Genomic DNA, 25,740 nt, shown 5'->3' on the forward strand with positions numbered 1-25,740 from the left:
TTGGAAGTCATCGTCCGAAGGGGAATGGCTTCTGGGTAGCGAGTGGCATAATCTAGAATGACCAGAATGTATTGGTGCCCTCACGGTATCGGTCACTCCCAGTCTAGTCAGAATCTCTCCCTTTAGTTTATCGTAATCCTGTGCATCTTTCAACTCCAGGTCGAAATACGCTTTTTGAGCGTCCCCTGCCAGGTATGGTGCCAGAAGCCCTGCCCATTCTTCTTTCGGCCACTTCTCCCTCTCTGCCGTCCTTTCGAAGGTGGTAAGATATGCTTCCACATCATCCTGCGCTGTCATTTTTTGAAGAAAATGATTGGCCCTCCTTTGGGTATTTGCAGCTGGTAATTGAGCCCCAATTTGGTCCGCTAGCCCCTTTAGGCCTTCTCTTAACTCCCGGGTGTTTCTCTCTTGCTCTTCTGTGAGCAGCTGGTTGGTGCGGTGCTGGATCTGTAACGTGTCCTGATACATTCGCATTGCATCCTGATGAACTATTTGTTGAGCTCTAGTTGCCTCTTGTTGGGCGGCCGCCGCTTGTAACAGGGCCTGTATGGCTCCCTCCATACTCATTTTCCTGAAAAACTGTCCTAACCAAACAAAGCCAAAACAAAAAAAAACCTGACTCCCCTTTGGAGTGCTAACTGAACATTTATTTATTTTTTCCTTCTACCTAACCAGTGGTATGTTAGTCCATTAGTATCCTCCACCACGTGTGGCAAACCTCTTCAAGGTTAGGAGCGTTTGTCACAAACTAAGTGGTAAACTGTCACCAAATCACCCAAGAATGAGAGTTCTTTCGAACAGGACAGTACCTGTGTGTTTGTTTCTCCGTCCTGGTCCACCCAGGCCATAGGCGAGGTCAAGGATAGCAGGGTTCGGTACACGAATCGGGTTCTCGGTAGGTCCAGGTCCAAACGCCAACAGGTAAGTCCAAAACAATCCAGCTCATACACGGTAAATCCAGCCAATCTCTATAGTCTCTTTCTCTATTGTTCATAGCTCCTTCCAGCACTCTCTCTCCCTCTTCCTGGTTTTTCTTGACCCTTTATCTGTGAGTCGGCTCCACCTTCTGAGGGTTCCCCTTGCTTCTGGGACTTGTAGTTTTGGCGGTCGGACATTTTGTGATCTGTAGTTCTGACAGGGGTGGCCATTTTAGTGATCGGGCAGAGCCCGTTTATTAGTTCTGCTCTCACATATCTGCCACTTATCACTCGACCCCCTTCTTTGCCACAATATACATACATACATACATACATACATACATACATACATACATACATACATACATACATACATACATACGCACACGTACAAAAAAAAACATATATAATACTTGCAGCAGCACTATCAAGGTTCTTATTAGCTATTTCTAGCCTTCGCTGAGACGACGAGCCAATAATTCATTTTTAGGTTTTACAGCACCTTACACAACAAGTATCTGCACATTTCCCTAGTCACCCCGTTCACTGTCCAGTTTGAAATATAGTTGAATAGTGGAGACCAGAGTCTATCAAACTTGGGCTGTCTCTTGTGGAGGTCATAAGTGAGCTTTTCAAGAGGAAGAAAGTCAACAATCTGGTCAATCCACATTTGAAATGTAGGAGGGGTATTAGAGGCCCACAATCGAAGAATATATTTCTTCGCAAAGTCTGTAATAGTCATAAGCAAATGTTCTCTGTCAGGATCAAGAACAAAGTCCTGCTGGGCATTAAGAAGATAGATACACAGGGTCATATCAAACTGTACCTCTAGTATTGTCTGTGCAGCAGTATGTATAGATTGCCAGAATCTGGCAATCTCTCTACAGCTCCAAAATACATGCATATAGGTTCCACTTTCAGAGGTACATCTTTTACAGTTAGGAGACATATCTGTTTTCATTCTATGGAGTCTCAAAGGAGTATAATAAAATTTGTACAAAAATTTGTAATTAGATTATTTCATTTTTACATTAGTAGAGGTGCAGTATACCCTGTTGCAAACCTCCGCACATAACTCATCACTGATAGTCAGACCAAGGTCATTTTCCCAAATTATTTTCAAAGGAGTAAAGGAGGAGCCTCCTTTCTCAGAAAGGAGTCTATAGATGTAAGATATTTTGCCTTTAATGGATTGTGCTGTGACAAGAAGGGTTTCAACTTCATTCAACTCAGTTCTAAACCTCCTCCTGGAGGTAAATGAGGAAATGACATGTCTAATTTGAAGATATCGAATTCACTGCAGAGCTCTTGAAAGGATTTCAGTGTAGTGGTTTTCTGATGAAATAGGTCTGAAAAGATCCTGATTCCTGGAGTATGCCAAAGATTAAATTTGGCATCCCTCAGGTCTTTTGGCAAGTCTGGGTTGCCTACTACAGGCGAGTGAGAACATATTTGGGAGGAAATGCCCAGGTATTTCTTACAGTCCCTCCACGCTAGTAGGGTGCTGTAAATCACAAAGGTTTTGGCTATGTTGCCCACTTCACTAAAGTTATTAATGAATATAATTGAGCTTAAGGGCAATGAACCACAGGATTGGGCTTCTATCTGGTGATTCACATTTTCAAACAGTTCATTTATATTTTCCATCTGGGCTATACATTTGGGTGAGGTTTTTTTCTCGTCTGAGTAGCCTCGTTTCACTGCCAAAAATAAAATCAAACCATCTAGTGTTCACGAAATAACAACACAATGTCAAATACAGGTAGCCTAGTAAAAATAATTAACATCCAATCACATTAACTGTTACTCTCAATTTGAAAAATAATCCACAGGAGTTTTTTGAGTGAGAATTAAGACGACTTCGAATAGTAAGACATGTATAAAAGCAGCAGATGCCATTAATAAGAAGGGGCTAGAAGAGTCTTATATAGTGAGCTACCGAGTGACTAGGACAGGCAAGCCCCATACTATTGTGGAGGCCTTAAATCTTCCTGCTGCCGCGGATATGGCTGTGACCGTGCTGGGGGAAAAGGCCTACAAAACTGTACAGACAATGTCTTCATCAAACAACACTGTTTCACGATGCATCAGTGACATGGCAGGAGATGTTTTGAAACAATTACTGCTTTGCATACAAGCCAGTGAATTCTATGCTGGGTGAGTGAATTCTATGCTGGATGAGTCAACAGACTTGGCAGGCCTTGCACAGCTCCTTTGGCTATGTCCGTTACATTTATGGGGGGTCAATTAAGGAAGACATCTTCTTCTGCAAACCACTGGAAACTAGGACAACAGGAGAGGATACGTGTAAAGTACTCAACAGCTTTGTGACATCAAATGGACTTTGGTGGTCAATTTGTGTTGGTATCTGTAATGATGTTACAAAAGCCATGACAGGGAGACATAGTGGAGTGGTACAAGTTGTTGCTCCCAACGCCACTTGAGTACACTGCAGCATCCACCGAGAGGCTCTTGCTGCCAAAGGAATGCCTGACAGCTTGAAAGACTTTTTGGACACTACAGTGAAAATGTTTAACTTTGTTAAAGCAAGGCCCCTGAACTCTCGTGTATTTTCTGCGGCCATGTAATGCTTTTACATCAGACAGCAGTGCTGGTTATCAAGGGGCAAAGTATTGACACGTTTTTTGAAATGAGAGACGAGCTTAAAGTTTTCTTTACTGACCATCATTTTCACTTGTCTGACAGCTTGCATGATGACGAGTTTCTCACACGACTGGCCTATCTGGGTGATGTTTTTTCTCACCAGAAAGATTTGAATATAGGATTACAGGGACTCTCCGCAATGTGTGGGACAAAATTGAGGCTTTGATTAAGAAGTTGGAGCTCTTCTCTGTCTGCATTAACAAGGACAACAAACAGGTATTTCCATCATTGTATGATTTGTTGTGTGCAAATGAACTCAAGCTTACGGTCAATGTCAAGTCTGATATAGCGAAGCACCTGAGTGAGTTGGATACACAATTACGTAGGTACTTTCCTGAAACGGATGACACAAACAACTGGATTCATTCTCCCTTTCATGCCCTGCCTCCAGTTCACTTACCAATATCTGAACAAGGAGAGCCTCACATTAACAAATAAGGTTTTGTATGTAAGATGGTAAAAAAATTATTGATTATTATTATATTGTTATTTGTGCCCTGGCTCGTTGTCACTTCTCACGAGCCAGGTTGTGACAAAAACTCGCAATCATTCTTATGTTTAATAAATGTATCTTCTAGTGTGTGTGGCAGCCTTACAATGATGGCGAAAAACTGTATTTGAGAGTGCGCTGACCCTGGTGCTAAAAGGGGTAGCAGCTGGAGGTTGAATGTTTGAAGGGGTACGGGACTGTAAAAAGTTTGGGAACCACTGCTGTAGAGAAACGCTTTGAAGTCCCACTCAAGTGTGATTTTTAATACTGGCCATACCCAATTTCTGCCTTATTGCTGAGTGTTTACATCATTCTAGAACATTGTAGAAAGTTGTGTCAGATAACTGCCAACAGATAGTTATTTGAAAAAAATCTTTAGGCTGCGACCCTTTAAAAACTTTTTAAAAAATAAATATTTTTTGTTTGCCCAAACTTAGATCCAACTTTAGAAAGTTTAGGCAAAAATTCAGTGAACTTACAATGATGTGTTTGTCAACTTATTCATTCAACTAAAAATTCTTATTTTGGCTCCCGAGTGGCGCAGCGGTCTAAGGCACTGCATCTCAGGGCAAGAGGCGTCCCTGCAGTCCCTGCTATGAATCCAGAATGCATCACATCTGGCCGTGATTGAGAGTCCCACAGGGCGGCGCGCAATTGGCCCAGCATCATCCGGGGTAGGCCGTCATTGTAAATAAGAATTTGTTCTTAACTGACTTGCCTGGTTAAATAAATTATTATTTGTGGCATTTTCATGCAAAAAAGGGTTAGGATCAAGTTACACACATGGTGGTTTTGTTTTCAGCTTACATATTTGACACACATGATTACATTGTGCATTTATACAGTAATTATCATTCAACATATCCTCACCAGGGTTTGAGCTTACAACCTTTTGGTTTAGGGCATTCCAATCTTCCTGCTATGCCACAATGTCAGTGTCAATTGTCAATTAATCTGACTATTCTCTCATTATTGTTTTGATTGACTTATTTTAGGATTTTCTTGATAGTTGTTGAATGTTTGTGGGGCATATTGCATTTTTTTTTACGTTACTCCTTAAACACCTCATCACTATGAAAAATAAAATAGTTTCAGGTGAGTGTACTTTTAACAAAGTGTAGCAATACAGGTGAGCTCAATTAATGACACAGACATGGTGGTGTAACAGGAAGATTGGTATGCCAGGAACAAAGAGATTGTCAGTTCAAATCCTAGATGATGACATGTTGAATGATAGTTAAAGTACTCTATAAATGAACATGCACAATGTCAAATATGTAAGATTAAAAGCACCATGTGTGTAACTAGTTCCGCAGCCATTTTTAGTAGTGAAATAAACATACAAACATACGAGACAAGTTGAGCAAACACATTATTTTAAGTTCACTGAATTTTTCTCAAGTTGGAGCTGAGTTTGAGCCAACAAAACATTTTAAGTTCAGGTAACACTGATCGAAAAGTTGAGTAAACTAATAAAGGCTATGGAACTAGTTACTTAACAAGAATTACTTGAAACAACAACAAAAAATAAAATGACAGTGTTGCTTAGTGCACAAATAAAACCGCATTGGTTCCTGTTATCATGTTTTGTTAAAATCAGTGCAGTAAAGGAATAACACAGTTGTAGTTTTTTTCAGGTTTGCCAAGTAGTAGATAACTAGCTTAGCTGATAAACAGGTTGAGAAAGGAATCAAGGTTAGTCCCTAGGTGAACGCTAACCACAATCCCAATGATATACCTATCTTGGAATTGCTCATAACATACTTACCAAGGGCAAACCAATATACTGGTCCCTGTAGGCAAATATTTCCATATGGCCCATTCTCTCGTGTGATAATTACCTATGTTTATTAACAACGTAAGTTAGAAAAATCACAGGCGGCAAAACACTAAAATAATGAAATCGGTGTAATGAAGCATTCCATTTGGAGCCAATTAACAATTTAAGGCGATTGTTATACAAGAGTCCTCTATGATTACATGTCCAATCAAAGGTCAGATCTCCCAATTCTCAAAAAAAAATGTAGCTAAACATTTCATTAGACATTTTAAGGGTATATGTACCTATCATCATTCATTACATAAGTACAACCACGTATGTGTAATTGTACGGCAGCTTGAATGGTTTGTATAATGACACTGGTCAGAGATGATCTGGACAAGTCATTTGTTTATCCACTTTTCTCACAATTGTTTTATTTGCCATTGACTACTTTTCGGCCAATGCACTACACCCGACACAAACACATGTATGAGGGGTTTCACTTTCCCCTACAAAACATTCAATGTCATTACTTCCCCTGGATGATTTAACCTTTCTCTCCCCATCTTTTGACGGAGGGTTAGCTCTTGATCGAGTTAATAAGAAATTACTTACCCGAGTCAAAACCTGTCATCCTCACTCAATTCAGCTGTTAGTCTATTTTACTCGTCCATACCCTCTGGCGAGTAGCATTAAGAGCACCTTGGAGCTGTGGTTTTTGGCAAAGATGAAGGATTCATTAAAGTTCAACCGGAGCCTCGAGGGAAATCAACAGTGGGAAAGTCCAACGAGCATTAACCCTAATCCAAACTGCTCCGAGATGAGTAATACAATCGGTAGTGCTTTATGAGTAATAAAACTTCAAATATTTTGCCTGTTTAGAGACTTTAATGGCAATTGTTAGGCCCAGATATATATTCAAATAGACATTGGCTTCTTGCCTTCTGTTATCGTGTACATCTGAAGCCCTGGAAATGTTGTTTAAAACAAGGGTTTATGTATTAGACTTGGTGATCTACAACATTGGGACATGACAAATAGAGAGTGGAATAGCCCTTCCAAAAATGATTTTAATTTAACAAATCCATCACCAACTGGCCGAGACATACTGTAGATTTGAATCTAGTTGAAAACCAGCACAGCTGTAAGATCATGACACTCAGTCATTAGCATTTTCATTATGGAACATCCTAAAAAAAATGAGGGTGCTCATCTACTAAGCCACCCCTCCAATCTTCAAAGAAAACAACCAATCTAACTGACCCAACTGGCTGGGTCAAAATAACCCAACGTGGGTTCTGTTCACTATTTACCCAGTGCTGGGCTGTTTTTAACCCAGCATTTTTTAAAGCGTGTGAATACTTTATCTATTAACTTTTTGACAACCAAGATGACATTTACTGTACAGCAATGACCTGTTGGAACAGAAACTTGTCATCAACATTTATCCTACAACACATGTAAACTTTCGATCCGGTAAGTGCCATTAGTGCTGATATGATACAGTGCACAAGCTGGATCCAGTGATGGTGTGTGTTGGCTAAGATTATATATTATATTGTCAAGATAGTCGAGTTACTGCTCTAACAATGGAAATACATGTCCTTGAAGATGGAAGGCAGGTGGGAAGTGGCGAGATCAGGTGGGACCATTCTAGCCAAAGAGAAGGCAGATACGTGTAACGGCTTTCTTGTGGAGAAGGAGAGTCGGACCAAAATCCAGGGTGATGATTATTCATGATATTTTAATGAAGGGAAAAACTATACATGAAGAAACTACAAAATAAAGAAATGTGAAAACCGAAACAGCCCTATCTGGTGCAAACACAAAGACAGGAACAATCACCCCACGAAACACTCAAAGAATATGGCTGCCTAAATTTGGTTCCCAATCAGAGACAACGATAATCACCTGCCTCTGATTAAGAACCGCCTCAGGCAACCATAGACTTTCCTAGACAACCCTACTCAGCTACAATCCCAATACCTACTAAAACCCAAATACAAAAACACACCACAAAATAAACCCATGTCACACCCTGGCCTGACCAAATAAATAAAGAACACAAAATACTAAGACCAAGGCGTGACAATACGTGTGTGAACAACAACAGGCACAAAAGAGATTTTTCTCAAAGTTGTTGGAATTCCACGTGCATCCATTTTTATCATTCAATTTGTAACAGCCTAAATATGATGAAACTTCTATTTGATAAAATAAGTCTTACATAATTCGACACTCTCTCATAGACCTCCATACAAAAAGGTCATATCAATCGGACAGATTTTGGGCAGAGTAAATCCTCTTGCTTAGCCTCTTCCTCTCTGGTGTGCGTCTGGCAATGTGGGCTTAATTACATTTTGTAATTAATTTAACATCTGAAAAATTCAAAAACAGTACAAATCTGAGGTGGCGTGCCCTTGTGCTCTATGGGCATGACGCCTCCGGCGGTAATCATACTTAGCATGATGAAAACAACATGCTGTACATTTATTCACAGTCATGGTTTTATTGTAACATATGTGGTGTAAAACGGAGCACTTTGTGGATATTGGATATTGTGGAGTTCTTTGGCTTAATGGAAATATAATTAAAAGGGTGTGGATATTTCTTACTTATGAGTAGTAGGGGACTTGCTTCAAAGACAGCCCTTTTTGGCCACCGTGTTGTATTGACATCAAATGGTTTCCAACCAATTGTGTTGAAAATGTGTTCATTACTAGTGAACCTGCTGATCAAAACAATTTAGAGTAGCCAAATTATTATAAAGCTTCATCCCACACCCCATAGTGCGTGTGCTGCATAGCCTTTTTTTTTGTCTTCAACCAATACCAAACCAATCAGGTGGTTATTGATCACGTACTTCTGATAAAGTGATACAGGCATCGAAATACACTGCTTAGCAATTTCAATGCCTCGGTGCGCCGGTATCAAACGATGCATAAAACAAACAAAAAAAGACAGCTACTGTATCATCCCAGCATGAAAGTGAATAAAAACCAAATTGATTGTTAGGTTATTTTCAAGGGGTGTGGCCTATTGTGGGCATGGCTTTCATAAAGTAAATTTTGACTACCCGTGAGAGGGAAACTGCAGGGAAACTTAAATCCGTTTTACCTTATTTCTACCAGCATGTTAGATGTGCAACCACAGGGAAAAAAATATTAGACCATCTTTACTCCACTCACAGAGATGCGTACAAAGCTCTCCCTCACACTCCATTTGGCAAATAGCTCTATCCTCCTGATTCCTGCTTAAAAGCAAGTACATACGCCGACCAGAAGCCATGGATTACAGGCAAAATCCGCACTGAGATAAAGGGTAGAGCTGCCGCTTTCAAGGGGCGGGACTACATCCTGGATGCTTAAAATCTTAAATAAGCATGCCCCATTCAAAAAATGGAGAACTAGGAACAGATATAGCCCTTGGTTCACTCCAGGCATGACTGCCCTTGACCAGCACAAAAACATCCTGTGGCGTACTGCATTAGCATCAAATAGCCCCCGCGATATGCAACTTTTCAGGGAAGTTAGGAACCAATATACACAAGCATTTAGGAAAGCTAAGGCTAGCTTTTTCAAATAGATCTTTGCATCCTGTAGCACAAACTCAAAAAAGTTCTGGGACACTGTAAAGATCATGGAGAATAAGAGCACCTCCTCCCAGCTGCCCACTGCACTGAGGCTGGGAAACACTATCACCATCGATAAATCCACGATAATTGAGAATTTCAAAAAGCATTTTTCTACGTCTGGCCATGCTTTCCACCTGGCTACCCCTACCCCGGTCAACTGCCCTGCAACCCCCGCAGCAACTCGCCCAAGCCTCCCCCATTTCTCCTTTACCCAAATCCAGATAGCTGATGTTCTGAAAGAGCTGCAAAATCTGTACAAATCAGCCAGGCTCGACAATCTAGACCCTCTCTTTCTAAAGTTATCAACCAAAATTGTTGCAACCCATATTACTAGCCTGTTCAACCTCTCGTTCGTATCACCTGAGATCCCCAAAGATTGGAAAACTGCTGCCGTCATCCCCCTCTTCAAAGGGGGAGACACTCTAGACCCAAACTGCTACAGACCTATATATATCCTACCCTGCCTTTCTATGTTCTTCAAAAGCCAAGTTAATAACTTCTTATGGATGGGGGCAGTATTGAGTAGCTTGGATGAATAAGGTGCCCTGAGGTGCCCAGAGAGTAAACTGCCTGCTACTCAGTCCCAGTTGCTAATATATGCATATAATTAGTATATTTGGATAGAAAACGCTCTGAAGTTTCTAAAACTCCCGGCTAGCCTCCTCCCTAAGTTTGTTTTATTCACTGCTTTAGCACACTCTGCCAACCCTGATGTCCTTGCCGTGTCCGAATCCTGGCTTAGGAAGGCCACCAAAAACTCTGAGATTTCCATACCAAACTATAACATTTTCCTTCAAGATATAACTGCCAAAGGGGGAGGAGTTGCAGTCTACTGCAGTCTACCACTCCAGTGTTTAATGGCTGTATCGTAATTACCTCTCCACTATGGCCTATTTTGTTTTGCCTTACCTCCCTTATCTTACCTCATTTGCAAACACTGCAGTTGTAAATGAGAACTTGTTCTCAACCAGCCTACCTGGTTAAATAAACGTGAAATTTTAAATAAAAGAAATGTAAAAAAGAAGCTGTCTGGTGGCACGAGCCTACGAAAATGAGCTAAATTACTTGTAAGTGCGCTTCGAGGCAAGCTACACTGAAGCACGCATGAGAGCACCAGCTATTCCGGACAACTGTGTGATCACACTCTCCATAGCCAATGTGAGTAAGACCTTTTGACAGGTCAACATTCACAAGGCTGCATGGCCAGACAGATTACCAGGATGTGTACTCCAAGCATACGCTGACCAACTGGCAAGTGTCTTCACTGACATTTTCAACCTGTCCCCTGACCAACATTTTTCAAGCAGACCACCATAGTCCCTGTGCCTAAGAACATCAAGGTAACCTGCCTAAATGACTCCCGTCCCGTTGCACTCATATCTGTAGTCATGAAGTGCTTTGAAAGGCTGGTCAGGTCTCACATCAACACCATTATCACAGACATCCTAGACCCACTCCAATTCACATACCGCCCCAACAGATCCACAGATGACACAATCTCCATTGCACTCCACGCTGCCCTTTCCCACCTACGTGAGAATGATATTCATTGACCTCAGCTCAGCGTTCAACACCATAGTGCCCTCAAAGCTCGTCACTAAGCTAAGGACCCTTGGACTAAACACATCCCTCTGCAACTGAATCCTGGACTTCCTAATGGGCTTGCTCCAGGTGGTAAGGGTAGGTAACAACACATCTGCCATGCTGATCTGCAACACGGAGGCCCCTAAGAGGTGCATCATCAGGCCCCTCCTTTACTCCCTGTTCACCTATGACTGCATGGCCAAGCACGACTCTAACACCATCATTAAGTTTGCCGACGACACAACAGTGGTGATGCCAATGATGCCAGACGGTGTAGGAGGAAGGCCCTAAAAATGTTCAAAGACTCCAGTCACCCTAGTCATAGGCTGTTCTCTCAGCTACCACACGACAAGCAGTATCGGAGCACCACGTCTAGGTCCAAAAGGCTTCAGACTATTTGCATTGACCCTCCCACCCCATTTTTACACAGCTGCTACTCTCTGTTTATTATCTATGCATAGTCACTTTACCTCTACCTATGTACATGTACATATTACCTCAATTACCTTGACTAAACCCCTCACATTGATTCGGTACTGGTACGCCTTGTATATAGCCTCGTTACTGTTATTTTATTGTTGCTCTTAAATTATTTGTTATTTTTTATTTTTTATTTTAATGAATGTACTGTTTACTTCAGTTTATTTAGTAAATATTTTCTCTACATTTATTTTTTCTTAAAACTTTTCACTGTTGTATTCAGAGCATGTGACAAATACAATTTGAATTGATTTGATAGCAAAGGTGTCCACTAGAGATAACTAATTAGCATTTTTTAAATCTGAATCTAAATAGAGCTGAATATATTGATAGTGCTGTAGTCGTCTCCACGAAAAACAGCCCTTATTTGACGTTTTTAGAAAATTCCCTATGGGAAAAATGAATGGTGGAACCATTTGCGTTTGATCGCTAGGTTTTTATGGCTATTATGACACCTCCACTGTTGGGTTCTATACAATACAACATGAATAGGAATCACATTTTACTCTCAATAGTGCCCAGAAATAACTATTTGAAAGCCACACCCCTACTAAACCACAGCGTCAGTCCTCTGATTTGACCCGGTGGGTCATAGCTTAGGGTTCCTTGGAGATCTCTTGTCCGATAAATAACCTTTGAGTTAAGGGTGGGGTTCTTGACATTACATCAATGGGTCTTCAGAATTCTAAAAAGTTTTTGAAATGTATGGAAACCTGCAGATGTTTCCTTTTCACAGCACACATCAAATTGTCCAGTGTCAATTTTTCAGTGTAACTTTTCTCGTGTTGATTCGAGAGTTCAAATAACACTGTAAAGAGTTCAATAAACACTCAGTGGTGTAAAAAAACAGCGACATTGGTGTTAATAACCAGTGGTTAACCAAAACCACATCCATCATCATATTTCCCAGCATCCTCTACTACATGTAAATTTTTAGAATTGTTTCAATATCTAGGTTTTGCGTGTACATTGATTGAATAATTAATCTTATCCTACTCAAATATAAATACGAAATTCTGAACTATTCTACTCTGTAAACTATTCTACTCTGTTACTTGGAGTTATTGCACCAGTTACTGAAATGTAGGTTCCAGTTTAGATTTTTAAAGGTTAAGAGCAGTCATTCTAATTCCAATGTAAACTTGCTTTTTGAGTGACAAAAATGTCATCCATCACATTTTGGGAAGAAGTAAAATAGCTCAAAATCTGAGATAGTTTATTTTCTCTCATGGCTAACTGCCAGGAAGTTTGTAAGGACGAGCTCATTGAGCAGGGAGTTTTTATTCATGAGCTCTTCTTGACTGGCCTCTCCTTGAAACGCCTATGTCAAGAAAACTTTCATGCGGTGAGCAGTGTTGCAATAAAATAATTCTCAAACCATTTTGTTGATACACAAAGCAACAAAAACAGCATTGAAATTGTTTCCATCCACAGTTTTTATACGAGTAAAGTCATACCATGTAAAAAAAAGAATAGTAATCACGTCAGCTGTGATATAAACAGGAAGTTTCTGTACAATTTTATAAATGCATACAGATCTTCATTCGACGTGGTGGGATCTTTTTGTGTCAGTAAAATTAATTATGCGAGCAAATAACGGTGGAAATGCCTTTCTGTGCAAATATTGAAATAATAATCATCATCTTGTCAAAAGTACACTTGGAGTCTCATGACGATATGGTGTGTGGTCCTCCCATTCCAACTTTGGAAACCAGTTTATTAGGCTACAGATTGAATAACATGATGAAATTCACGGGGAGGTGAAAGTGCTCGGTGATCTTGATGCACTTTCCAATAAATATTGAGGGTCAATTTCTGGTAAGATGATGATTGATACTTGACTGCTGTTTGACAAAGACAAATAATTTCGCTCTTATCCTCAAAAATATCATCATGTAGCCTAGCCTAGCCACACTGTATCTGCTAGCTGCTGGCTAGAGTGCATGCATCAAGACCAGAATAGGCACATTTGCTATTTAACACAGTTTTTGTGGCAAAACTATCAGGAGAGTTCAAAATACAATGGAAACGCATTGAACTTTAGATTTTTATTCAGTACATGAAAACTTAAGAGAAAAATAAAATGTTGTGTGCGCTATGTCACCATGCAGCGCCATTTATCAGCAACAATTACATTTGATGGAAACATCTCTGGTGGGAAAATGTGCATATTGTTTTTATGCAGAATTTTGATTATTTGCAGTAGCATCTGTAGCCAATTGGCTGGAAACCTAGCTAATGCTGTGAAAAAAATATATACATCTCTCTTTTGGCATTGACGGACATTTTGAGAAGACTTGACAACTGCGTCAGAGTTATGCAGCTTACAGCCTTATTCTAAAATGGATAAAATAGTTTTTCCCTCTCTTCAGTATACACACAATACCCATAATGACAAAGTAAAAATCGTTTTTAGAATGTTTTGCAAATGTATAAAAAGAAAAAACTTCAGATTTACATAAGCATTCAGACTCAGTACTTTCTTGAAGCAACTTTGGCAGCAATTACAGCCTCAAGTCTTCCTGGGTATGACGCTACAAGTTTGGCACACCTGTATTTGGGGAGTTTTTCCTATTTTTCTCTCCAGATCCTCTGAAGCTCTGTCAGGTTGGATGGGGAGCGTAGCTGCACAGCTATTTTCAGGTCCCTCCAGAGATGTTCGATGGGGTTTAAGTTCGGGCTATGGCTGGGCCACTCAAGGACATTCAGAGACTTGTCCCAAAGCCACTCCCACACTGTCTTGGCTGTGTGCTTAGGGTTGTTGTCCTTTTGGAAGGTGAACCTTCACCCCAGTCTGAGGTCCTGAGCTCTCTGGAGCAGGTTTTCATCAAGGATCTCTCTGTACTTTGCTCTGTTCATCTTTCTCTTGATCCTGACTAGTCTCCCAGTCCCTGCCACTGAAAAACATCCCCACAGCATGATGCTGCCACCACCATGCTTCACCGTAGAGATGGTGCCAGGTTTCCCTCCAGACGTGATGCTTGGCATTCACGCCAAAGAGTTCAATCTTGGTTTCATCAGACAAGAGAATCTTGTTCAAGCGGGCTGTCGTGCCTTTTGCTGAGGAGTGGCTTCCGTCTTGCCACTCTACCAAGTCCTGATCGGTGGAGTGCTGCAGAGATGGTTGTCCTTCTGGAAGGTTCTCCCATCTCAACAGAGGAACTCCGGAGCTCTGTCAGAGTGACCATCGGGTTCTTGGTCACCAATCTGACGATGGCAAACTTCTTCCATATAAGAATGATGGAGGCTACTGTGTTCTTGGAGACCTTCAATGATGCAGAGTCTTTTTGTACCTTTCCCCAAATCTGTGCCTCGACACAATCCTGTCTCGAAGCTCTACAGACAAGTTCTTGGACCTCATAGCTTGGTTTTTGCTCTGACCTGGACTGTCAAATATACATGTGTGTGCCTTTCCAAATCATGTCCAATGAATTTAATGTACCACAGGTGGACTCCAATGAAGTTGTAGAAACAGCTCAAGGATGATCAATGGAAACAGGATGCACCTGAGCTCAATTTCAAGTCTCATAGCATTATGTAAATAAGATATTTCTGTTTTTCATTTTTAATAAATTAGCAAATATTGCTAAAGACCTGTTTTTGCTTTGTCATTATGGGGTTTTGTGTGTAGATTGATGGTCACAGATACCTTTAAAAGGTAGGGGCATGGATCAGAAAACCAGTCAGTATCTGGTGTGATCACCATTTGTTTCATGCAGCACGACGCATCTCATACATATAGACTTGATCAGGCTATTGATTGTGGCCAGTGGAATGTTGTCCCACTCCTCTTCAATGGCTGTGCAATGTTGGTGGCTATTAGTGGGAACTGTAAATACGCTCTCATACATGTCGATCCAGAGAATACAAAACATGCTCAAGGGGTGACATGCAGTAATTGGGAAATGTTCAGCTTCCAGGAATTTTGTAGAGATCCGTGCGACATGGGGCCATGCATTATCATGCTGAAACATGAGGTGATTGTGGCGGATAAATGGCACGACAATGAACCTCAGGATCTCGTGACGGTATCTCTGTATATTCATATTGCCATCGGTAAAATGCAATTGTTTCTGTTGTCCATAGCTTATGCCTGCCCATACCATAACCCCACTGCCACCATGGGGCACTCTTATCACAACGTTGACATCAGAAAACCGCTCACCCACAAGATGCCATCTGCCTGGTAAAGTTGAAACCAGGATTCATCCTTGAAGAGCACACTTCTCCAGCGTATCAGTGGCCATCGAATGTGAGCATTTGCCCACTGAAGTTAATTATGACGCCAAACTGCAATCATGTCAAGATCCTGGTAAAGACAACAAGCACGCAGGTGAGCTTCGCAGAGACGGTTTCTGACAGTTTTGCAGAAATTATTTGGTTGTGCAAACCCACAGTTTCATCAGCTGTCCGGGTGGCTGGTCTCAGACGATCCCACAGGTGAAGAAGCCGGATGTGAAGTTCCTGGGCTAGCGTGGTTACACGTTGTCTCCGGTTGTGAGGCCGGTTGGAAGTACTGCCAAATTCTCTAAAACAATGTTGGAGGCAGCTTATGGTAGAGAAATGAACATTAAATCATCTGGCAACAGCTCAGATGGGCATTCCTGCAGTTAGCATGCCAATTGCAACTCCCTCAAAACTTGAGACATCTGTGGTATTGTGTTATGTGACAAAACTGCACATTTTACAGTGGCCTTTCATTGTCCCAAGCAGATGCATTACACGTGCATCTGTGTAATGATCACGCTGTTTAATCAATTTCTTGATATGCCACACCTGTCAGGTGGATGGATTATCTGGGCAAAGGAGAAATGCTCACTAACAGGAATGTGAACACATTTATGCACCAAATGTGAGAGAAATAAGCTTTTAGTGTGTATGCAACATTTCTGGGATGTTTTACTTCAGCTCTTGAAACATGGGACAAACACTTTACATGTTGCATTTATATTTCATTTCAGTATATTATAATCCTATTTCGCCTTTGTTTTAATTCAATTAATCAAGATTTTAATTGTTTTAATTTGGTGGAAATGACACATCACCTTCAAACTACTTAGCGGACTACACTCCACGGTGAAATTCCTTCATAATAGAGTGGATTTTAGTTTGGCTATAACTACTCTGTTGAGAGTGTTTATTGTGTATATAATATTTGTTTTTTATTACATTTTGTATTTTAAAGTGTGTAATTGTTTTTGCAAATGATGCCTAGGTCTCAATGTAATTTTTCCTTGTTATATAAATGAAGAGAAAGCCTATTGTGAAAAAGTGTGTCGTCAAACTGTCAAAAACAAGCCACAGTTATGAATTAATCATTTTGAAACATTCTTAAATTATTAACCCACGTACCCTCAATCCAACATGGAACAAATGCATTATAGATTTTGCCCAATATGCTAACGGGCCTCACCATATGTCTTGGCTAACACTTCAACTGATTTCTCTCTCTCTTCCTATGAATATGGACAATCTTAATTATATCAGACCACAGATGAGCCACAAGTTACTGTTACATAACCCTGATAATACAGAATAATGTAATACTTATTTTGGGAGGGTAGGAACAGACCATAATCTATATATTTGAGTCTACTGTTAACCATTTGGGACTATCTGACTGGGCCTACTACATTTTGTTAAATTGTTATACAATACTAGCAGCTACTGTGCTTTCTCTAAAAATTCCACAAACTCATTAAAGGAACCTCTACGGGATCGGTGTCCCCCCACGGGATGGCTGAGCTAACGTAGGCTAATGTGATTAGCATGAGGTTTTAAGTAACAAAACATTTTCCCAGGACATAGACATATTTGATATTGGCAGAAAGCCTAAACTGCACTGTTCAATTTACAGCAGCTATTACAGTGAAATAATAGCATGCTATTGTTTGAGAAGAGTGCAGAATTATAAACTTGAAAATGTATTAATAAACCAGTTAGGCACAATGAGGTAAACTTGATACAACATTTTGAACAGATATGCAAGTAATTGAATCAGTCCAAAACTTTGCATATCCACTGCTGCCATCTAGTTGCCAGAATCTACATTGCAACTGGGCTGGAATAATACATTATGGCCTTTCTCTTGCATTTCAAAGATGATGGTACAACAAAACAAAACAAATACGTTTTTTTCTTTGTATTATCTTTTACCAGATCTAATTTGTTATTTTTGACTTTCCTTCAAGGGCTTATGAGTGTGACTAAACAACGTTTGCAGAGGAAATGTATATTGGCAATCATGAATTGCTATGCAATTAACTGCTTGGTGGGCCTTGTGTTTACCTACACTGTAAAACATTTCCTGTAATTTTTACAGTAAATTGCTGGCAGCACAGAAGCCAGTAAATTACTGTAGATTTACTCCAACATAAATTTACAGCATACTACTGGAACACATGAATACAGGAACATGCTTTACTTCTAGAATTTACAGTGTTTTCCTGGAAACACAGTGGTTAGTAAACTTTTGCAGATTTACAGTGCAAGTACTGTAGCTAGTGCAAAGTACAGTCAATATTTTTGTTACATGTATTTGATATAATCTCAGCAAAAAAAGAAACATCCCTTTCTCAGGACCCTGGCTTAAACAGTGTTTCCAATGCTTCAATGAACCATAAACAATTCATGAACATGCACCTGTGGACCGGTCGTTAAGACACTAACAGCTTACAGACGGTAGGCAGTTAAGGTCATAGTTATAAAAACGTAGGACACAAAAGAGGCCTTTCTACTGACTCTGAAAAACGGCAAAAGAAAGATAGCCAGGGTCCCTGCTCATCTGTGTGAATGTGCCTTAGGCATGCTGCAAGGAGGCATGAGGACTGCAGATGTGGCCAGGGCAATAAATTGCAATGTCCGTACTGTGAGACGCCGAAGAAAGCGCTACAGGGAGACATGACGGACAGCTGATCGTCCTCACAGTGACAGAAGACAGGTAACAACACTTGCACAGGATCGGTACATCCAAACATCACACCTGCGGGACAGGTACAGGATGACAACAACAACTGCCCGAGTTACACCAGGAACGCACAATCCCTCCATGAGTGCTCAGACTGTCCGCAATAGGCTGAGAGAGGCTGGACTGAGGACTTATAGGCCTGTTGTAAGGCAGGTCCTCACTTGACATCACCGGCACCAACGTCTCCTATGGGCACAAACCCACTGTCGCTGGACCAGACAAGACTGGCAAAATGTGCTCTTCACTGATGAGTTGCGGTTTTGTCTCACCAGGGGTGATGGTCGGATTTGCGTTTATCGTCAAAGGAATGAGCGTTACACCGAGGCCTGTACTCTGGAGCGGGATCGATTTGGAGGTGGAGGGTCCGTCATGGTCTGGGGAGGTGTGTCACAGCATCATCGGACTGAGCTTGTCATTGCAGGCAATCTCAACGCTGTGTGTTACATGGAAGAAATCCTCCTCCCGCATGTGATACCCTTCCTGCAGGCTCATCCAGCATGACAATGTCACCAGACATACTGCTCGTTCTGCGTGTGACAGGAATGTCAGTGTTCTGCCATGGCCAGCGAAGAGCCTGGATCTCAGTCCCATTGAGCACGTCTGGGACCTGTTGGATCGAAGGGTGAGGGCTAGGGCAATTCCCCCCAGAAATGTCCGGGAACTTGCAGGTGCCTTGGTGGAAAATTGAGGTAACATCTCACAGCAAGAACTGGCAAATCTGATGTAGTCCATGAGGAGGAGATGCACTGCAGTACTTAATGCAGCTGATGGCAACACCAGATACAGACTGTTACTTTTGATTGTGTTCCCCCATTTGTTCAGGGATACATTATTCCATTTCTGTTAGTCACATGTCTGTGGAACTTGCTCAGTTTATGTCTTATGTTTCTACAAATATTTACAAGTTAAGTTTGCTGAAAATAAACGCAGTTGACAGTGAGAGGACATTTATTTTTTTGCTAGGTTTAGGTATTTCAATACCTATTTTGTCATTTGTACTTCACTGGCCTCAACTACAATTTTTGTAGCCTATTTTGTACAGTTAGAATGCATGCATTATGTATTTTCTAATTCAAATATGTACTTGCAAGTATCCTGCTTAACTACAAAATTCTCTAACGGTAACATAATATTTTTGCTTGCTATAACTGTCATATTTTTGATGAACTTTGTTTAATACACTGACTGTAAGTCGCTCTGGATAACAGCATCTACTAAATGATCAAAATGTACACGACCGTTCAAAAGTTTGGGGTCACTTAAACATTTTTTTACATTAAAATAACATTTTGTGTACATTAAAATAACATCAAATTGATCAGAAACACAGTCTGGCCATTGTTAATGTTGTAAATGACTATTGTAGCTGGAAACGGCAGATTTTTTTATGGAATATCTACAGTGAGGGAAAAAAGTATTTGATCCCCTGCTGATTTTGTACGTGTGCCCATTGACAAAGAAATTATCAGTCTATAATTTTAATGGTAGGTTTATTTGAACAGTGAGTGACAGAATAACAACAAAGAAATCCAGAAAAACAAATGTCAAAAATGTTATAGATTGATTTGCATTTTAATGAGGGAATTAAGTATTTGACACCCTCTGCAAAACATGACTTGGTACATGGTGGAAAAACCCTTGTTGGCAATCACAGAGGTCAGACATTTCTTGTAGTTGGCCACCAGGTTTCCATCTCAGGAGGGATTTTGTCCCACTCCTCTTTGCAGATCTTCTCCAAGTCATTAAGGTTTCGAGGCTAATGTTTGGCAACTCAAACCTTCAGCTGCCTCCACAGATTTTCTATGGGATTAAGGTCTGGAGGCTGGCTAAGCCACTCCAGGACCTTAATGTGCTTCTTCATGAGCCACTCCTTTGTTGCCTTGGCCGTGTGTTTTGGGTCATTGTCATGCTGGAATACCCATCCACGACCCATTTGCAATGCCATGGCTGAGGGAAGGAGGTTCTCACCCAAGATTTGACGGTACATGGCCCATCCATCATCCCTTTGATGCGGTGAAGGAGTCCTGTCCCCTTAGCAGAAAAACACCCCCAAAGCATACTGTTTTCCACCTCCATGTTTGACGGTGAGAATGGTATTCTTGGGGTCATAGGCAGCATTCCTCCTCCTCCAAACACAGCGAGTTGAGTTGATGCCAAAGACCTCCATTTTGGTCTAATCTGACCAATACACTTTCACCCAGTTGTCCTCTGAATCATTCAGATGTTCATTGGCAAACTTCAGACGGGCATGTATATGTGCTTTCTTGAGCAGGGGGACCTTGCGGCGCTGCAGGATTTCAGTCCTTCACGGCGTAGAGTGTTACCAATTGTTTTCTTGGTGTCTATCGTCCCAGCTGCCTTGACATCATTGACAAGATCCTCCTGTGTAGTTCTGGGCTGATTCCTCACCGTTCTCATGATCATTGCAACTCCACAAGGTGAGATCTTGCATGGAGCCCCGGGCCGAGGGAGATTGACAGTTCTTTTGTGTTTCTTCCATTTGCGAATCATCGCACCAACTGTTGTCACCGTCTCACCAAGCTGCTTGGCGATGGTCTTGAAGCCCATTGCAGCCTTGTGACATCCTTGGAGAGCTCTTTTGTCTTGGCCATGGTGGAGAGTTTGGAATCTGATTGATTGATTGCTTCTGTGGACAGGTGTCTTTCATACAGGTAACAAACTGAGATTAGGAGCACTCCCTTTAAGAGTGTGCTCCTAATCTCAGCTCGTTACCTGTATAAAAGACACCTGGGAGCCAGGTGGGTGTTAAATACTTATTTCCCTCATTTTAAATGCAAATCAATCTATAACATTTTTGACATGCGTTTTTCTGGATTTTTTGTTGTTATTCTGTCTCTCACTGTTCAAATAAACCTACCATTAAAATTATAGACCGATCATTTCTTTGTCTGTGGGCAAACGTACAAAATCAGCAGGGGATCAAATACTTTTTTTCCCTCACTGTACATAGGCGTACAGAGGCCCATTATCAGCAACCATCACTGCTGTGTTCCAAAGGTACATTGTGTTAGCTAATCCAAGTTTATCATTTTAAAATGCTGATTGATCATTAGAAAACACTTTTGTAATTACGTTTGCACAGTTGAAAACTGTTGTCCTGATTAAAGAAGCAATAAAACTATCAAGGAACAAGGCGAGATCCAAATGCAGACACAGGAGGCAGATGGTTGGAGTATTACAATGATTATTAATCCAAAGGGGTAGTTAAGAAAATGGTCGTGGACAGGCAAAAAGGAAAAATCCAGATCAGAGTCCAGGGGGTACAGAATGGCAGACAGGCTCGTGTTCAAGGCAGGCAGAATGGTCAGGTAGGCTGGTACAAAGTCCAGAAACAGGCAAGGGTCAAAACCAGGAGGACTAGAAAAAGGAGAATGCAAAAAGCAGGAGAACGGGAAAACCACTGGCTGACTTGGAAACATACAAGACGAACTGGCACAGAGTGACAGGAAACACAGGGATAAATACACTGGGGAAAACAAGACACACCTGGAGGGCGTGGAGACAATAATGAAGACAGGTGAAACTGATCATGGTGTGACAAAAACTGGCGCCTGAATTCTAGGAGTGCCCTGTTAGGGTGAAGGAGAATGAGGTGGCAAGGGTAAGGAGTGTCCAGCGTGTCTCCTATCTGGAGGCGGTGAGAAAGTTGGAAGGAGTGAGTTGCGGGGGAGAAGCAATGGTAGTTGAGCCACCAAGACCAGTGAAGGTTTTTCATCAACCAAGGGATAGTGAAATGATACATGTTAAAAAGATGGACTTTGTATTATTTATTGCAATGGTCATAAACTGTACAGCACAAGCGGAGAAGTCTTAAGAAAATTGGAATCATTGTGAATGCCGCTGAACATTTTTGGGCTCTTCATGATTTTACTGCTGAGGCGGTGCAAGAAATCCTGTCGGTGAATGTAGGCCCATCACAGGCCCCTGAGCCTGTGTAGGGATGCGTTTTGGAGTGGAATGTGATTAAAGAAGTATGATGATTTAAAAAAGAAATATTATTTACATTTACATTTACATTTAAGTCATTTAGCAGACGCTCTTATCCAGAGCGACTTACAATTATGGGAAATATTATTTAACGTTTTTTATTTTGTATGATGTCGTTTTACCCCTTTCCCGGAATGTATTTAAAAAAAAGTTTCTTATTCAATAACAATCTGGTGGCGGTAATGCCCAATTAACATTGGATGCCAACCGCCTTTAAAGCCCATCAAAGAAGAAGAATCCTGTATTTGTAAAAATATACCTTTTGGATGCATCTTTGCCCATCTCTGGCTAGTGCAAAGTACATTACTGTACAATCCACTGTAACTTGTCACCAGCTACCTGCAAGTTACTGTAAAATGCAGAGAAATTACATAGTACAATAGTGTAAAATGACCTACAACTGTATACTGTGAGAAAGTAAATGCTACTGTAATCGTTAACTACCGTTTTGTTTTCAATTAGTTCATTTCTTTGTTACAGATATAAATAAGTAAAGGTTATATCTTACTGGGTTTCCCTTTACATTGACATCATGTTGCTTGCTCCTGGGTAGGTACATGATAATTACAAGTATATCCTATGTAACTTAATTGTTCTTACATTACACCTGATTAGGTATAGCCTTTGAGCCAGTCATAACATAGAAATAAACTAATTGAAAATGACAGGTAGTTAATGACAGGGTGTGCCTTGTTACAATTGTTGTTACCAGGTCCTAGCCTATTTATCAACCCTGGTATTAGATGTGAATTTGATAGTAGTGGGCACCTTGTATTTATTTGGTCAGATTATGGTTAGAGTTATTGACATGGTAATTCACAGGTGATTTCAAATGTGAAATCACAAAACATTAGTTACATAGTGGAACATGAAAATGTGTATTAACATCCGTAATTACACATGTAGAATAACATTCAGCAAGTGGACATGTAATTACACATTACTTGTTCCAATTGGGTAAAAACGGCTAGCGCTACAATCGTATTACCATGTAAGTACATAGTAACACCTATGTAACTACCATGTAACTACTATGTTGCTACTACAGTTACTGTGTAGTTACATATTAATAGAGCCAACTTAATGTAAAGTGTCACCTAATTTGTTAGTCGGTACATAACAACAATAAATATGCAAACACTGATTGAATAGCTCATTTCCAGTTAATCCATGCGTAATGTGTGATGAGCATTTTAGGAGTCTTACAACACAGACAGCACAACAGTTATTCTCCATTTGGAATGAAGCAGCCAAGCAGATGCCACTCACACATTAACGTTTCTTAAATTAATTTAAGAGTAAACAATCTCTTGGTTCTCCGCTGACAACAGGTTAGATATAGGCCTAGAAACTTGTGAACTTGCAGTCAGTAGGCTTCATTAGCATGCTCTATACATATCAGTAATTCACTGAGGATAGTAGGAAATTCAACTTTAATGATATTTATACACAGCAGCCCACAATACCCATTATGTGCCCTTTATTTTATTTTATTCCATGGCAACAAGGCGTTTAAGTACCATAACACAGTGATGGATCCTAAGCCTCCACTATTCTATGTGGAGTTTCATTTTGTGAATTAACAAAACTGTGTGCTTAGTAATTAGGAGGCACTAGTGTGTTTGGCCCGAGGGCTGGAGTAAAGAAAGCATTCCCACTGGTGATGTGCCATGCATGGGATTCTCTTATGTACAGTGTAGGTTAGCATGGTGTGTGATGTTGGCTAGCCCCTCCAGAGATGAAAACAAATACTTTGCTTAACCCTCTAGACTCTTAACTACAGTATATAGACTTTGTTACATTTCTGAACAAAGCCGAAACATTTAACATAACATTTAACATATATATATATATATTCACTGCTCAAAAAAATAAAGGGAACACTAAAATAACACATCCTAGATCTGAATGAATTACATTTTCTTATTAAATCCTTTTTTCTTTACTTAGTTGAATGTGCTGACAACAAAATCACACAAAAATTATCAATGGAAATCAAATTTATCAACCCATGGAGCTGGATTTGGAGTCACACTCAAAATTAAAGTGGAAAACCACTACAGGCTGATCAGTTTAGAGGCTATTCATTGAGATATACTGTACTTGCAGATGCAGACCAAGGCACACACTAAACTGCTCTATGATTCTATGTGCCTGTTTTTGTCTTGGACTGCCAATTGTCAATCTGCAGTCCAAGACAAATACAGGAGCATGGTATCCCCCCATAAAAATAGTTTCAAAGGAACAGAAAATTATCTTAGAACCATATTTCAACACAAATCTCTTTTCCACTTGTTGTAAATGTTGACAAACTCAGGTTGCACTTTTCCCGACAACATGGCATACTGTCATGCATCAATAGCTTGTCTTTTTGTGTAAAAATAGCTGTGTTGAGCTTTTTAGGTACTGTGAACAAGCAGCTACTACGAGGAAACTGCCAGGCACATCCAATATTGTTGTTTATATTTCCTGGATGACACTTTGAAAGAAATATAAAGAAACTTTTATCCAAATATCCTCTCATAAAAAAAAAACATACATGCACAGACACACCAACACAGCAATGGGAACTCCAATTCCTCACTTCCTTGTCTTATTAATTGTGTAGCTCTAACTGAAGACATTTCAAGTAAACAACTCTGGACAAACAAAATATGAGCTTTTTAAGCATCTAGAGGAAGTTAATGATGTTTTCTTCACAAGCAATTCATCTCAGCTGACGATGGTGAGAGGATGCACCCTCCACCACCACCACCACCACCACCACCACCACCACCACCCATACTGTTGACAGAGAGAATAAACATTTTAAACAGTCCCCTAAACGGTTGCTATGCCCTGCTACTGTTTAAAGCATGACTAATTCTAAGTGGCAACAACAAGCAAGTCGATGCGGCTCCAAAATAAGTCATCAAGCTAAATGTCAAAGGGAGACGTAACCTTTTAAGAGGGCTAACCTTTAAGGCAAAGTGGCAAGATGGAGAGTAATTTAGTAGTGCAGGGGGCTAGAACTGGGTCCTAACAAGTGTTGGTATGTGTGATAACAATTAACTGTGGGTTAATGATTAGAGTATAATCGTGGAGCTCCCCATTATTACAGACATGCACCGCACACACACAAACAAAAGAGCGTGCATGCACACACATACACACACATACACATATAGTGTGGGGTCAGACAAATGAACTCTGTCAACCTTGTGCCTTGGTTGATTAATTAAGTGGTTAGTGCAT

General features: G+C 40.6%; 1 long non-coding RNA gene across 2 annotated transcripts in view; it reads right to left on the reverse strand.

Moving 5' to 3' along the window:
• Positions 1–25,740, reverse strand: part of LOC135563880 (uncharacterized) — a 79,496-nt gene that overhangs the window by 41,161 nt on the left and 12,595 nt on the right. The window contains exon 1 of one of the 2 annotated variants that reach the window (XR_010460622.1): positions 6,449–6,509. The exons of the other annotated variant lie outside the window; for it this stretch is intronic. This is a non-coding gene — a long non-coding RNA (uncharacterized LOC135563880). Of the gene's footprint in view, positions 1–6,448; positions 6,510–25,740 lie in introns of those variants that run through there. 2 annotated transcript variants of the gene reach the window in all.

The sequence above is a fragment of the Oncorhynchus nerka genome, linkage group LG22 (genome assembly GCF_034236695.1).
Source record: "Oncorhynchus nerka isolate Pitt River linkage group LG22, Oner_Uvic_2.0, whole genome shotgun sequence".
Classification (NCBI taxonomy): Eukaryota; Metazoa; Chordata; class Actinopteri; order Salmoniformes; family Salmonidae; genus Oncorhynchus; species Oncorhynchus nerka.